Consider the following 15366-nt stretch of genomic DNA (forward strand, 5'->3'; position numbering starts at 1 on the left):
GAGAATGAGTGGGCAAACAATTTTCAATTTGTTTGCCTCAGTGATACTGTCTACTTGTAGCCTCTTAAATCATGATGAAAAGATGTTTTCCAAGACAAATTCCAAAGAGAATTTGATTTTTTATATAACTATATCAATCGGGTATCAGCTCAGCTGAAGACATGATCATTAAATTAACGTCACGAGAGCTTAAAACTAAAATCAAAATCAAGAATGAGTCTTCAGTCCCGGCTAATGTAAAGTTTACTGCCACATCAAAGCATTTGTACTCCAGGATTTCCCTTTGAAAAGAAAATGTTAAGAAGTAGAAGCTGACAAGTACCTTTCTGTTTACAAATTTCTATCTTCGGCTATGGCTTTCCAACGAAATTTACTGTGAATTCCTTTAAAGAAGAGCATCTATACTGTTCGCTGAATTATTGATCTTTAACCGTAGTAAGGCCAATTTGAACTAGCATACTTCCACTATGAAGTAATAGCTGTTTTAGCTTCTGGAAAAATTACCTGTCACTCTTACCATAACGAACTGCCAGTAGATCCTGTGTATAACATTCAGATTCTATAAGACACCTACAAGAAAAGTGGGTGGCTTTTTATCCAAATTACAGCTATTTAACATAAAACCTCTTCCTCAGTGCCTAGAAAAATGGAAATTCATTCCTGCCTCTGTTCAAAAACTAAAATAACTCCTCGATGACAAATCCAGACAATCAATATGATTTTTTTTTTAGTGGTTAAGAACTTTCAGGAACACTGAGGGAAGACTAAATAGACGTTTTGCCCCGATGAGAGACTTGGTTGAAGACATCTTCATCCTTACTTTGTTATCTGCAGAAACAAATTTAGAGCACTAGGGCTTCACCTCTCAACCAGCCTGGCTGCTGAAGGAGATGCATAGCATCTGAGAATTGTAATCTCATAACTCGTTTTAATATAAATCTTTTCAACACAGATGCAAGATGCAATGCTGTTCTAGTCCTGAAGCACTATTAGAATAATTAGTCACAGAGAAATGGGCAGTACATATAGACAAGTCAGAATGTCTTGATAGTACCTGCTATGAAATAAACAAGTTAATAACAACAAACACAACAGAAACTCTAAGATAAAACTCCCAGACTGAAGCAACTATTTAAGACAGGTAATCGGGATCCCTAAATTAAAATGCAAGCAGTCTTCATGAAAAAAAAAAAAAAAGAAAGACAAAAAACCGTTAAGTAAATGAATTATGTTTCTAAACACCAGCCTACTTAACAGAGAAAGGTATTTTAAATATGTGAAATGCAACTCTGCCAGTATGTCTGGGCCCTGAGTACAAACCCGTGTCCTGGGGGTTTGGCTAGGCACAAGGCCAAATTATAGCCAGTGCAGCTAGTGGCCTTGAAAGAAGATGCCCAAAGCAGCTTCATTGAGTGGCTGCCCACTTTTTGCCAGGACAATGCTTTTAAAGGGCCTCTTGCCCTTGACCATGCTATGACTGCGCTGCCACACCCGGCCACATGCCCACTTGATCCAGCCCCTGATGCCAAGCATGGACTGGACTTCCCTGGGTGAACGCTCAGTTTCCCCCCAGCTGCCATCCCTGCTCTGTGCTGGGGGATTTGGCCCCTGCCCCGCTGCCACCCTCAGTACCTGCCTGCATGCCCCTTTGAAGCCACCAGCTACGCTGGCCACACTGGCATGGCACATGAAGCAGGCTGTCCACCTCCAAGCCAACACTTTCGAAGTCTGAGCAATGCTACCCGGCTGTGCGGTGCTGTTACTGGACTAGTAGGTCACATATACACAGATGGAGGAAAGGAAAGTGGCCTTTTTGAACTTGTACCCAGTCTCTGCTTGTGACTCAAGTGATTAGTGGGTGGGCTCATAATCCTCCAGCTATTTCACCTTTCTTTTTTTTTCTTGAATGTCTGTTTTCCCTCTTTGCTTAATACTTCTTAAAATATACCTTGTTTTTTCCTCCAGAACCATTACATTGCACAAAAGAAAGGCTTCATCTGGAAGCAGGCTCCTGAAATAACTTTCTGCACTTCTTTTCCTGCTCATGTCTGTTGCTACTAAAATATTTGCTTCCATTTTCTTTCAGTCTACAAAGATTAAAGCTTCTTTTAGCAATTCCTTTACGCAAGGGTGACATGTTGAAGGATCACTTCCTTCATAGAGGACAAAAAAAAAATCTTCAGAGAAAAAAAATGTAGAAAGTGTATATAAATTGCATCACAGTAATCCCCTCTGCTTTACCATATAATGGTACTAAGCAAATTAAAAGAGATGCTGGTTAAAAAAAATAATAATAATAATGATAAAATAAAACCCATGTTCATCTTAATGCTTTAGACAGCCCCGATTGTAAAGGTGAGCTGACACAGCTTAGTGAGTAATTAGAACCTCAAACAAATCTCTTGTATTTCATAACATCCACTGCTAAAACTGAACATGATCCTTCCCAGAATATCTTTCTTCAGCCTCTTTCTCTAGCAGAGCTAATTGTTCCACTCCCCTCCCTCAGCAGTCTCTAATAGTAATCCCATTTTCTTTCCCTTTAGACCTTATACCTCTCTTTATAAAAATAAAAAATAAATAAAAAACACAACTGTTCTATTTTATCTAATAAAATAGATTCATTTTCCTCTCTCTCCTTTACTTTATTCGATATCTGGTCCATAGCTGCTTTAGAATCCATACTGATTTGCTTCCTGGAATCACGATGGATTTACTTATCTAAAGATAGTTAAAATTCTTTAAAGCTAAATCAATAGTTCTGCATCCAGTTTTCTGCTAGTGGTCTTTACTTCATATTTTGAAGAAACACACAATGGTTAGTGAGATGGGAGCAACAGCTCATCAGTTCCTTATGGTTCACATGTACCTTCACACCAAGACTAGACCACTTTTTCTTCCTGCAACATGGGATAGGATGTGATGTGTCCTGTCTGTTCTCACATTTAAGATTCTGGGTAGCACATTCTGCAATTTATTTTTTTATATATATTTTTTTTTCCTGAAATGCAAATATTTGCAAGTGGGACAGAAAGGAAGGGAAAAGATGGCTGGGGGAAAAAGCTACTTGCAGATTTACATGTGTCAAAGAACTCCGAATACCAGTAAGTGACGTCTCTTTATCTTCACTTGATAATCCACACAGGCACTCATATCATGGGTGACTCCCAGCAGCTCCCCTCAGGTTATGTAACTTTTTGATTGGTCATCACATTGTCCTTCATTACAGAACTACAGTAATTAGATTCTAAATTGTGAGATTCAGCTCAGGCATTCTGCTTAATGAAGACACAGATGGAGGTTGGTATTTGGAGAAAGCTACAGGCAGACATTTGAGACATACCCATTTTTTCATCAGACTGCCAACCAGGGGAATCAGCCGCTTGCCTAAGAAACATAGTGGCTACTGCCTGGCTCAGGAGCAGAAGTTACCACCTCAGATATAAACATGGGAAGCCATCAAGTTTTCAACAGGATAAAGCTGTCCTGAAAGATTGTCACTACAACATCTGATTACGTTCCATATATGTGGTCTAGAAATAAGAATCTTATTTGCCATTCTGCTACCAAGATTCCAGGCACATATGTCATGTTCCATCTATCAGACCTCCTGAAAAGAGAGAGACTTTGTAACCCCTTCTTTCTCAGTGTCCTATATCCTATGTGCCTCTCAGAACATGAAATACAGGCCAAGAGCTCTGCAAACATGCCTTGGAACCTGTGAATATCTGGCACTCACGTGCTGGCTCCATTCTTCCTGAGGCACTTGGCTTTTTGCAGTTACAGCATTAAGAAAAAAAAAAAAAAAAATCCCACCTCACTCCAGGAAAAATGCATCTGTTGCTATGAGCTGATAAAACGAGAGTAGCAAGGTTAGGAGGAAGGCTCCTGAAAACACTGCATGTGTCTTGCCACACTGGAAGGTGCTGTCATATAATTTGAACAACAGCAAGCTGTTTATTGAAAGATCAGTCAGCAAATTACAAAGCGCAGCACCTCTAGAGGTAGCTACAAAAGCCTGGCACAGAGCACTATTTAGGCGTCAGAGACAATGTGGCCGAGAAAGACAATCGCTCTTAGTACCTGGCTGAGAGATCAGCTGTGGAACTGAAATACAAAATGACCATGAATATGACCAAAAATGACCAACCTGCCTAGAATAACAATGGCTCCCACGGCTAGGAGCCAAGAGTTAAGCCAATGGCCAACACAGTTTGTGAGAGGAAAGGGCCCAACCTCTCAAAAGACTCTTGAAGATGGAGGAGGAAAAAAATAATAATAACAAAAAAAAAGGAGAATTGAGGTTTCTTTCCCACAAATGGTGGGCAAATGCTGTCATTTACAAGCCTCAGAAATTTTTCAAGGCACGTTGGATTCCAACAATCCAAGGTTTAAATAGTGACAGGCTCCGCACAGAACCTGTGTGAGTCTCTGAACAAACCAGCACTCAGAAATCAGAAGTAGCACCATGCAAAAACGCAGCACGCATACAAGTTATATTGGCTGGAATGCCCTACTGACTGCGTTTACTGAAGCCTGAAGGGATGACTGCTCAGCAGCAGCTGGATAACTGCAGGCGATGCGGAGTGGAAACATGTCACCCTATAGTTCAAGAATCTAAACTCTTTCAAGAAAGAGCGTGATTACTTCATCGTAACATTCAGACAATTTTACTTCTTAACAGAACATAGAAGACTGCTATCTCTGAAGCAGCTGTGCCTAACAATATTTGTTACAGTTTACAACAGTATAAAAAACAAGCCTTTTTTATATAGCATATGAGGATGCTAAAAAGTGGCAATAATGGTCAGTGGACCTGACACTTGACAACATGTTACATGAGGTGGAATTTTCAAAGAGCTGTAAACACTATTCTAAGATGGCGAGGAAAAAAAAAAAAAAAAAAAAGAATACACTGCTTTCTGTGCAGCTGTAAAAAGCTAGTTCCTTTCTCAGTTTTAAGGGTAACAGTACTGCAGACCTCTGTTATAATAAGCAAGTTTTTCTTTAGCCCTTGATAAACAAAACCAAAACAAATTCTCCTTTCCTCTTAAAAAAAAAAAAGATACAGTTCATATAAAAAACACCAGAAACCTCCATGAAAATACTGCCAGGTGGGAACAAATTTCAAGGCAAAATTGAGAAACATATTCAAGGCAGACTAATTTTCACCTCTTCAAGTGCAAGTTGCATAAATTTCAACTCCTCAGACTCCCACCCACTTACCAACATCCATCTGTATTCCTTCAATCAGTTTAAGAGTACAGTCACCTGCCTTCAGTGAACTCAGAAGTGGAATAATAAATGAAACATGGGAGAGAAAAGGTAAGCAAATAAATTCAGCACAAGAGTATATATGATTTCACATTAATTCATCTGTGACTATCTTACAAAGCAGCTTTCTAGCATGGAAATTATTTCCAGTTCCAGTTATTTACATACCAACATGTTTTATAGTAACAGCCTGAAACATAAGATTTTAAAAACAAGACTCTTATAAACCATAATCTAGATGTCATGACTGAAAGAAAAAAATTAAGCAAACTTAACAGAACAAAACAAAAACCAACAACATTTTTTTTTTTCAAAAAAAAAGTTTGTAGCCATATCAGCTTTGGTAAGGAGTGTAATGCTGGAATGGCAAGGTAAGAAAAGAGATGGGGTACTACCCCTTTTGGACGGGGCACAGACAGACTGGCAGCAAAAAGGTAACTAATAGCTAGTTCAGGGAGGGATAGAATTTTTTTTTTTTTCCCTGTGACAAGTTCATTATGAGACCATACTTAGTTACCACTGAGTATCTGAAAAATTAATAAGCGTTCTTTTTCTTTCTGCTTATCTTGCAGGTTATACAAGTTTCTTCTTTTATTTATATTCCATCTTTCTCTACTAACACTCTGACTTGATGAAACCTTTAAGCTGATTTTGAATCAAGCCAGTTCTGACCTTGCTAGCAATTAAGCATATAGATCCCCCCCAAAAAAAAAATTTTAAAAATTGCACGTCCCAGGCTGCCTGAAGACTTTCATTCTTTTATTAATTACTTTAATAAATATCAAAGACCATTTGTACTTTGCAAGTATAAGATTCCCCCCTCCACCCCTTCTCTTTTAGAGCCACGGGTGAGATATTTTATGGAAGAAACTACAACATCAATCTAATCCCTGTATTTCCATCACAGAATCAAAGTTCCAAAGTTTGACTCTCTCCACCCAGCACAGCTTAATGCATGACTCCACAGCTACCCTGTGCTCAGCCTCACAGATTGAACACATGCCCTTAAAAGCAGCTTTACACTCAGATGCAGTTAATGCTGGGTGACTGGCCATAAATCACTCTACATACATTACTAGAGAGCTCCTAAGTCTACACCAATATCTTAAGGCCAATCTTCTCTAACAGATTTCAGATCTTCCGGACATCAACACACCAAGCAGTTATCAAAGAGAAGTGATCAAATGATGATTCTCAAGTACACTATATGCATAAACAGCAAAGTTATTTAAAAACACTGTACACAAATAACTTGATAGATCAGTTGCCCTTTCTGAAATTCAATAGGTGCCTGATTTGTCACAATTCTTGCAAGTTAAAAAGTTCATTATTTACCTTTTTATTGTGTCGTAGCTAAGGTGGAGTTCAGAATGTCTGCACTTAGCTTTGCTGATAAATTAAAACGTACTTGGTCTCCACCAAAGTTTGTTCAGCAAACAATCCACCTGCACCTCCACATACAGATCTGCAGAGGAGTTTAGAAGAGGACACTCAGGAGGAAATGGGAGTCTGGTCCCTATTTCCAAAACGTTGTGTACAATACAGAAACATTGTGTGAACATGAAAGCAAGCCCAGCTGAGTGACCCAGTAATGAGGCTTGAGTGTTACACCCCTTTTTGTCCCTTTTCACCCAGAAGACACACTCCTCAGCATTATCTGCTCCAAATTATGTTACAGCTTGTCATTTATGGCACACTTCTGGAAGATGCAGGTGCAGACTGGAACACTTTCAGACTGAGGGAAGAACAGTAACCAAGTCTCTCACTTTCTTAGGAAGTGCTCTCAACTACAAAAAAACGAGTGCATGGCTATCTTTTGTAACAGAAATGATCCTATTATATCAAGAGTCCACCCACAGAAGAGGGATCAGTGTTGGAGATTCTCAATGTACACAGCTGCCTATACTCTAGAGATCAGAAATTCAGACATACTACTTTGCTAATATGCTCACTTTAGCCATCTAGAAATCCCAGTGAAATGCAGGATGACTGAACTTTACTGTGTTTTTTAGCATAGGAAATAAAGCATTACATTAAAGGTTAAAGCAGTAGAGAACCGCCAAATTGATTTCCTGAGTTGCAGATGCCTTTTTAATCACCTCCAGGGCAGCATTGGGCATTGCAAAAATGCTTCCCTAAATCACAAACTTCACAGGCAACACACCAAGAAAACATCATGCTTGGCAATGAGAAGCAGCACAGCGGAAAGAAAGCACTGGGAATAATTTTAACCAATTTGCTCAAGCCATGTCAAATAAGGGAAAATAAAATTTTGTCACTGAGCACAAAAATCTCTTTTCAGACAGATGAACTTCTCAAGAGAGATCCTATAAAAATACCAAAGTTGACATTAGAAACAAACAAACAATCAAAAATCAGCCTTTCCTATGCATTAATTCTTAAGCCTTAGTTAAGGGCAATTTTTAAAACAGTGACAGAATCTGCTCTATTCTGCATCATTGTGAATTGATAATAATTCTGGTGAAGTTAATGAGCAATTGAAGCTGGCGAATGGGCTTTTGTTCAGTGTTCAGAGACAAAGTCAAGGAATCACATGCAGTGACAAGTCACTCAAACTCTCCTATATTTAGAACTTGTTATATGCATTTATATTCAGTATGTCTGTGTAAGGGAGTATAGAGGGAGCAAAACACTATTTTAATCTCTAACTAGTGGTACTTCTTATGGCCCTCCTTATGCAAGCCAGATCAGAATTTGTCTTAAAATATGGCTAGAAAGGTAGCTGCATCCCCTGATGAAAGATGTAGTGCTTAAAACTCATTATACAATGTAACCAGAGGGCAATCGGTGTGGAAAAAAATAATGCCTTTATGTCTGACGAATGGACGGATAGAAAGTATCTGACAGTTAAGTGTCGTCCTGTCACTGAATAAACAAAGATGACACCAACAACAGTTCTCTTTTACAGCTGCAACAATAGGGGAAATACTGAAGGTCAGCCATCAGTCACATCAATATTCATGTTCCGCACAGAACACAGAGCAACATAATGTTAAGTGTGAGTGAAAAATGTGTTTATAAACAAATCAACTTCTGTAAGCTACTAGCATGGGCATTAACAACTTCCTTATGGTACCATGGAGCAATGCTAAAGGCGGCCTTTCCATACATTACATATGAGACAGTAATATATTGTTTTTGTTTTTTACCATTCACTGTTATGGATTAAAATTTAATAGAATTTGAGTACAAAATGGAAGATACAGGAGAGCCATTTCAAATATTTATCAAATGAGTGACTATTTATGATATTTTAGCCTACTAATGCACTGTTCTCACTGAATACTTCAACACACAAAACAGAAATAAAATGTTTTGCAACAAGTTAAAGTTCTAAACAAATGCTGATTGAATGTATATCAAATATACATTCTCTAGTCATCTATCATTAGAAGTAGGTTAAAACAAGGCTAAATATTCTGAATTTAAGTCTGTTTAAAAGTCAAATAACCTAATACTGAGATGCAAGTAATTTAGGCATTAAAATATATCCTAATGAATGTGATTTTCCATTCTGGTGTCTGTATACAACAAGAGAACAAAACATTTTCTTTCATAACACCAAGCAATTTTAGCTATATTCATGGTATTTCTTCCACCTCAGCTGATATTTACAGACTTAATCTTGTACAAACCTTAAGAAAAATACTAGTTTTGAAAATAATTGACTGTTTGTTCTACAAATAATGCATAATTATAAAAACTGATTTTCCCTCATTTTATTAGGAATTTTAGTCATACCCAAGATCAGAAACAGAATCATGTAGCATATTTCATCAGTAATATACCAAATACTGGCAAGAAATCTAGATGATGATCAACACATGAACTGCTGAAAGTCTTTAAATTACCTTTATTTAGCACTAAGTATGATTTCTTCTTAATTAACATTTTTATCAGACCACTCCTAAAAAAAAAAAAAGGATTGAATTAATTCCTTTTGATGTGTAGTGTGGCTAAGCCACACTACATTCTGAAGACAAAGTAGGAATTTTCTTTAAAATCACTATCCATAAGGGAGGTACCATAATGAACCTCTCCATGCAAACACCAATTCGGTGTGATCACGCACTGACACCTAGTGCATACTTGCAGTTAAGAAATGCTGCTGCTGCTTTTCTAATTGCCCGTGCAGGACAAATGGTGCCAATATATTCCTGCTGACAAGGTGTTCCACAGATGGACTATGGTTTCCTTTTTCCAATTAGAGACACATTAGGGTGTGTAGTATTTCATACACAAGCATGAAAGCACACATAGTATAAAAAACATGTATGTCCTCATGCATAAGAGATTACCTCACTTTGTTTTCCACCCACAATGATAGACCGGTGAGTAGCACCCAGCACCCCAACAAAGCCAAGCAGACAACGAAGTTCCCAGGGCCAGACCAGGGCTTCGTGCACCTCCTCCTCTACTCAGGGAGGCCAAGGGCTCACATACAGCAAAACTGCTCTGTTTCCATTATGGAGCAGATGGTGATAGAGATGAGCTGAAAAGCCCTTAAACGTGAACAGCACATGTTGAGGAACAGCAGAGGCTGCAACCACAGGATTTATAACCCAGAACAACCCAGGGTCAGTGACCGCAGCGTTGTATTGTTGCCTCCTCTGCTGCAGCTCAACATTAAGGCAGATGCCAGCCACCTGACCCACCCATCCAGCTTTCCACACAACCACCAGCCCTGCAGCCTCTCCACATACAGCGGAAGAGATCTGAGATTGCAACTCACAACTCTTTCTATTCTTTAGTTGCATTTAAGTGATTCTTCCTCCCAAATTTTACACGTTTCTCAAGCATAACGCCTGAGCCAGCAATTACCTTCTCTTGAATTTTTAGGGAGCACTGGACAAATGGTTCAGTGAAAAACTCTGCTGCCTAGTATTACGCTATCAGAATAAACCGCCAAGCTCACAAAAATGAGTTTGTTTCCAGAGGTGGTATGCAATACACTACCAGATGCTGTCAGTCACCATAAAGCTTTGCATACCCATGTTCAAATTTTGAATATTCATATCCTGATTTTCTTGAATCCCCAAATGTAAGGATACCCAAAAGCCACTTAAAGCTTTCTGCATGACACTGCTGCAGGCTATAAGCTACCATTCAACCTTAGTGCCAAACTGATTCAAGAATTGTTCAAGAGAAGAGAGACGCAGAGATCCAAACTACACGCGCCTACCTTGTTTAATCTATCCACTAGGGGGTCAATAAAGAGAAAAAAAAAAAAGTCAATCATTTCAGAAATTTTAGGGCAGTTTAGGCTTCATTTGAGAAACCTGATGCTGCCTCACTGTAGTCATGGATGGGTCTGGGTGTGATCCATGGTTTCTCTCTCACATGTATGCCACTTTTTGATGCAAGCTCAGACACACCCAGGTGACAGCACTAGTGAAAGGTCTTTCACAAAGGGGTGTCTCTCAGCTACCCCAAGAAAAGGAACACTGGAGGAAGCAGTGGTGCCCCGCCACCTCCATCACCCACACACTGCAGCCAACAGGGCATCTTCAGACCTCAGAACCAGCATTCGGGAAGTGCCAAAGCTCTGATCATGACCCTGATGTTTGCCCTCAGCCTTCATAAACTATTTTGAGCAAAGCCATCAGTATACTCACCTGAAAAGGTGAGGGGTAGGCGTACACATAAAACATACACAAGATTACCACCACTGTTCACAAATTTTAGTATGTGAACTACGTATATTATTTTAGGATTCTTGTGTTAAAGCATCTAAGTCCATTTTAAAAGTAGCTGTTTTATCAATTCATCTTGGAAACAGTGTCCATCAAGCCAAAGTATATACTAGCGGAAGACAATGCAAATCCCAAGCAGCTTTAACTCTCAGTGTTTTATATGCATATATGATGTTTACAAATGTGGCTTTTTGCTTGTCAGGATTCCACCTGGAGCATATTTTCCAGGCTATGATTACAACAAGCCATTACAAATTTTCTGCCATCTCCTATACTATGACAAAAATGAAAACTGGTAACCACGTTTCTGTCAAAAAGGAATTCACATTTACATGTAATCATACAAACAAAACATGGATTATTAAAGGGGGGATGGGAGCAGGACACCAGGGAGCCTGATCAGCTCCTTTCATGGATCAAAATTGCTTCTGTAATAAAGAAAATGTGTACCCCCTCAAACCATACACAGTGTTCTGTTTTGCAGATCAAAAATCCTTGTTGCCATGGGAACTGCAAAAAAAGTCAGTCATGACATAGCAAGGCTGTAACAGAAACATGTCTGCTGGGAAATTACCGCTAGTTCTGGTTTTCTTATCAAAAATGCTCGTGTATTTTCAACCTGAAAACAAAATGCTTCCTCAGATCTTACTTCCGTACTCTCCCCCACAATTATCTACCAAATTTCCACTAAAAATTGATGATATATATATATATATATCATTTATACAGAATAAGCTAAGCAAAGTACTGTTTAAAAAGATGTACTATGTACAACATAAGAATAGCAGCTTGCACATTTCTTTCCCAGATATACTTGGTACAAAATGTGTACTCCTGATTTACATTGCTCAGTCTATCTGTACACAGGAAAAAGAACAGATCTTTAAAAAAAAAAAAAAAAAAAAAAAAAAAAAAAAGCACTTGATGAGAAGCACACACAAGAAAAAGAGTATTGCATAAAACAGATTACATAAAGCAATATTTACAATGCAATTGTTTAAAGCAGTATTTATTTCAAGGTTACTTATACATACAGTTTGCTTTTGTACCTGTGTTCTCACCAGGTAACAAAAATTAATGTTTGATTGCTAGAATAGAAAACCATCCCTTTTGAGAATGCTGTTGTCACTTCAAAGCAAAGTGAAAAATCAGAGTCATGCAATTCCCATTTGAGCACAAACAGCTCCCAGAAGCGTGAATAAAACAACAACAACAACAAAAACGCTGATCAAAGCATCTATGTAATAACATGGAATTCACAATGCAATCAAACATGCCCTTTTCAGCACCCCATTACACCCCATTATAATCTTACAAAAATGCTAGACTTATTTTTCTGTCAAGCATGTGTAATGACGTAAAACATCTTGAGAACACTGCACAAAAAATATTACATGTAAATACTGTTAAAATTATTTTACCTCTGTGCTGGTTTGTAGCACAATGAAGTGGGAAAGAACCCTGGAGAAAACAGTTTTGCAAACATGATCTGCAGAAATTGCTTTTGTATATAAAAGTAGTCTCACTCTAAATATACACATATATTAAATACATCTTTATTTTAACACAGCAATTACTTAAACATCAGATTATAGCAAAATACTTCTAAAAGAAATCTTGGAAACTAAGTGCAAGTGTAATCTGCAGAGTGGCTCATGGTTTTGGATAGTTCTGAAGAGCTATTAACTAGGAAATAAATTCTTTTTTATCTGTTCAAACCACACTTGCTTATCAGGCTGAACACTATACAGAATATAGGACTACCAAAACCACTTAGTTTGATTAATTCTTTGTTTCATGCCACACGGAGTGCAGATTTGGGTAGCTATCTGGAAACATAGTCATGCCCCCTCTCCTTCCTATCTTGGTCTACCTAGCCTGGCACAGAACCATGCAGGTCTCATGAAGTCCTCAGATAAGCCATCAAACTGCTGAGGATGATCAGAGCAGTGGGAGTCATCTCCAATGGAGACTGAGCTCATCCAGGAAAGGCAACAGGTGTTTGTTTTTTTTCATGATAAAGCCATGCAATAAACAGGATGGTTGAAGGATGGGGTAATACCCGCATCCTTACTACAGTTGGAAAATCTGCAAATATATTTAAACCGAGCTTAAGAAATCAAGTCATTTACAACAAAAAAATGAAAGAGTTCAGTGTTTAATACTTGGTATTGCAATATTTATAATGCCGTGTATAATAAATATAATATCATGTGCAATGCAATGCAGAAAATTTATATTCACAATAGCATGGCATTATTCATTTGATAAATTGGTGAGGCAAAACCAACTGTGGACTAACAAACCAAGTAATGTAACTAATCCAACTGATATAATACCACAAAGTATGCTACAGTAACAGTAAACAATTTTAAAAAAGGAAAATAAAACAGGAAAATATTTAATATTCTAGATCTTATTTGTGTATATCAGTCCTTCACTTAAAGCTGTATCTATCTGATGAGTCACTACTTCAGTAATAAGGATGCTTGGCATTTGTCAGATTCATATAGACATTAGGCAGACATCTTTGCTGCCAGGGTCATCAACCCTCCCCCTTCATCAATTCATTGTTCCACTAAATTAGTCACTACCAACCACCTGTAAGGACGCCCTTATTTACATTTCACTATTAATAAATAAATAATAAAAAAAAAAGAAGCCACGGCAAGGTTCAGCCCCATTTACTCCCCTCTCCATCTTGCACAAACAGATCCATGCGTTACATCAGCGCGGTGGTTACAGGGTAACATCTGCCTGTGGCTGGGTGCTGCTACTCCTGCTACTGGACTGCCAGCGTCACAAGCACAAAACCAGGCTGTGTTTGGATCTGTATCCTCTTTACAAGGCTTTTTGTTTTTAAATTACACCATTCTACAATAGTGGACATGCGTTATCACAATACAATTACAATATCCTGCAGCTGTTATTGCTTATTTCCCCCAGCTATTGCTATGCAATCACAAAGGCCAGAAACTATTTAATATTGTCATTAGAAGGACCCGTCAGAATCCGAAATCTAAACAGTTAGGCATAAGACAGCAATAAATTCACAATAACATAAAACTGCAAGCTGTAAACACTCATCGCTGAATCACATAAATAAGGGCTCCTGTAGCGTGCGATGACAGCTGGTATCTGACTGCTTTATGTTCCTGAAAGTGCCTGAGACCGAGCCCACTTCACTCAAATTGCAGACAGGTTTCCCTAATACCAACCCGCCTCACACCACACACAGGTGAAAGCTGTGTTTCTTTCAGGGTAGATAAAGTAAACAGATCTGAAGAGCTACACTTAAGATCCCTAGGAACATTTTAAAATAAAGGATGTTTAGTTATGGAGATAAACAGAAACCATCTCTGAAGGTCTCTGTTTTTTAATTTATTTTCTATCTTGCGCAAACAATAGCTGCAATTTTTAGTGACTTGTCTTCAACTAGTGAGGTACGCTGCCGAGCTAGCCTGAACCACGCTTCACAGGATAAACACCACAAAGGTAAAATACCGAAACAAATCATCAGCCAGGAGCAGGCGTCCAGGACGAGCAGACCCCTCCTTGCAGCCAGGCTTTAGAGCAGCGTTTCAGAGCCCTACAGCTCTTGGAGCTTGCTGCCCTCCGACAAGAGCAGCGCAGAAGCAGTCCGGGAGCCACCACCTGCGCTCACGTACCTTTCTTCACTCGCCCCAACGCCTGCCAGAGTACCCACGCGACGACGCTCCAGCTCCTCGCAGCGTTACGCCTCCCACACGCGTGATTCCAAGGTGCCAGTCTCCAGCCGCCGCACTGTCGAGACAAAGGCGGCCAACTCGGACTTCGCAGCCGTGCGGGGCGGCGCTCGGCGCACAGCGGCACGGAGCGGTGCCAGAGCCGCCGGGCACGGCACAGCACGGCACGGCACCACCCGGTTCGGCTCGGCTCCTCCAGCCCGCTCCCCCCGCCGCGCCTCGCCCCACCTCACGCCGGTGCCGGTGCCGTTGCCGGCCGTTGGGCTCGCGCCGCTTCGCGCCTCCACCACGCGCCGCCCTGGCAGGGCCGTTGGGCTCGAGACGCCGCTGCCAGAGCCGGGGCCGCCCCCGGACGTGTCGCACGCGCCTCCCCTCAGCCCGGCCCCGCCCGGCTCCCCCGCGCCTCCTCACCTGCCCCGGGCGGCCGCAGGCGGGTGCCGAGGCCCCGCTGCCCGCCCGCCTCAGCGCCGTGCCCGAGCCGGGAGGGCTGAGGAGCGGCGGCGGGGCCGAGGGACCAGCCTCTGGGCAAGGGGGAGCTGGAGCAACAGCACGCCTGCCTGCTCCGAGCGCGCTGCTGGTGCTGGCGCTAGGCTCCTGCTGCGTGCAAGTCACTGCAGGAAGCATGGATCGGTTCTTGAATGGTATCCTCTATG

The 15366-nt window shown here is 40.3% G+C and overlaps 1 protein-coding gene across 2 annotated transcripts in view; it reads right to left on the minus strand.

Annotated features, from left to right (window-relative positions):
* CSRNP3 (cysteine and serine rich nuclear protein 3) overlaps positions 1-14854 on the minus strand; it is a 100454-nt gene extending 85600 nt beyond the window's left edge. The window contains exon 1 of one of the 2 annotated variants that reach the window (XR_014317730.1): positions 14657-14789. The gene's annotated coding sequence lies outside the window, so the exon portion shown is untranslated. Of the gene's footprint in view, positions 1-14656 lie in introns of both variants that reach the window. The other variant, XM_082762992.1, reaches the window with a different exon arrangement.
* Positions 14855-15366: the final 512 nt, after the last annotated feature.

This window comes from Aythya marila, assembly GCF_965140915.1.
Source record: "Aythya marila genome assembly, chromosome: 6".
NCBI lineage: Eukaryota > Metazoa > Chordata > Aves > Anseriformes > Anatidae > Aythya > Aythya marila.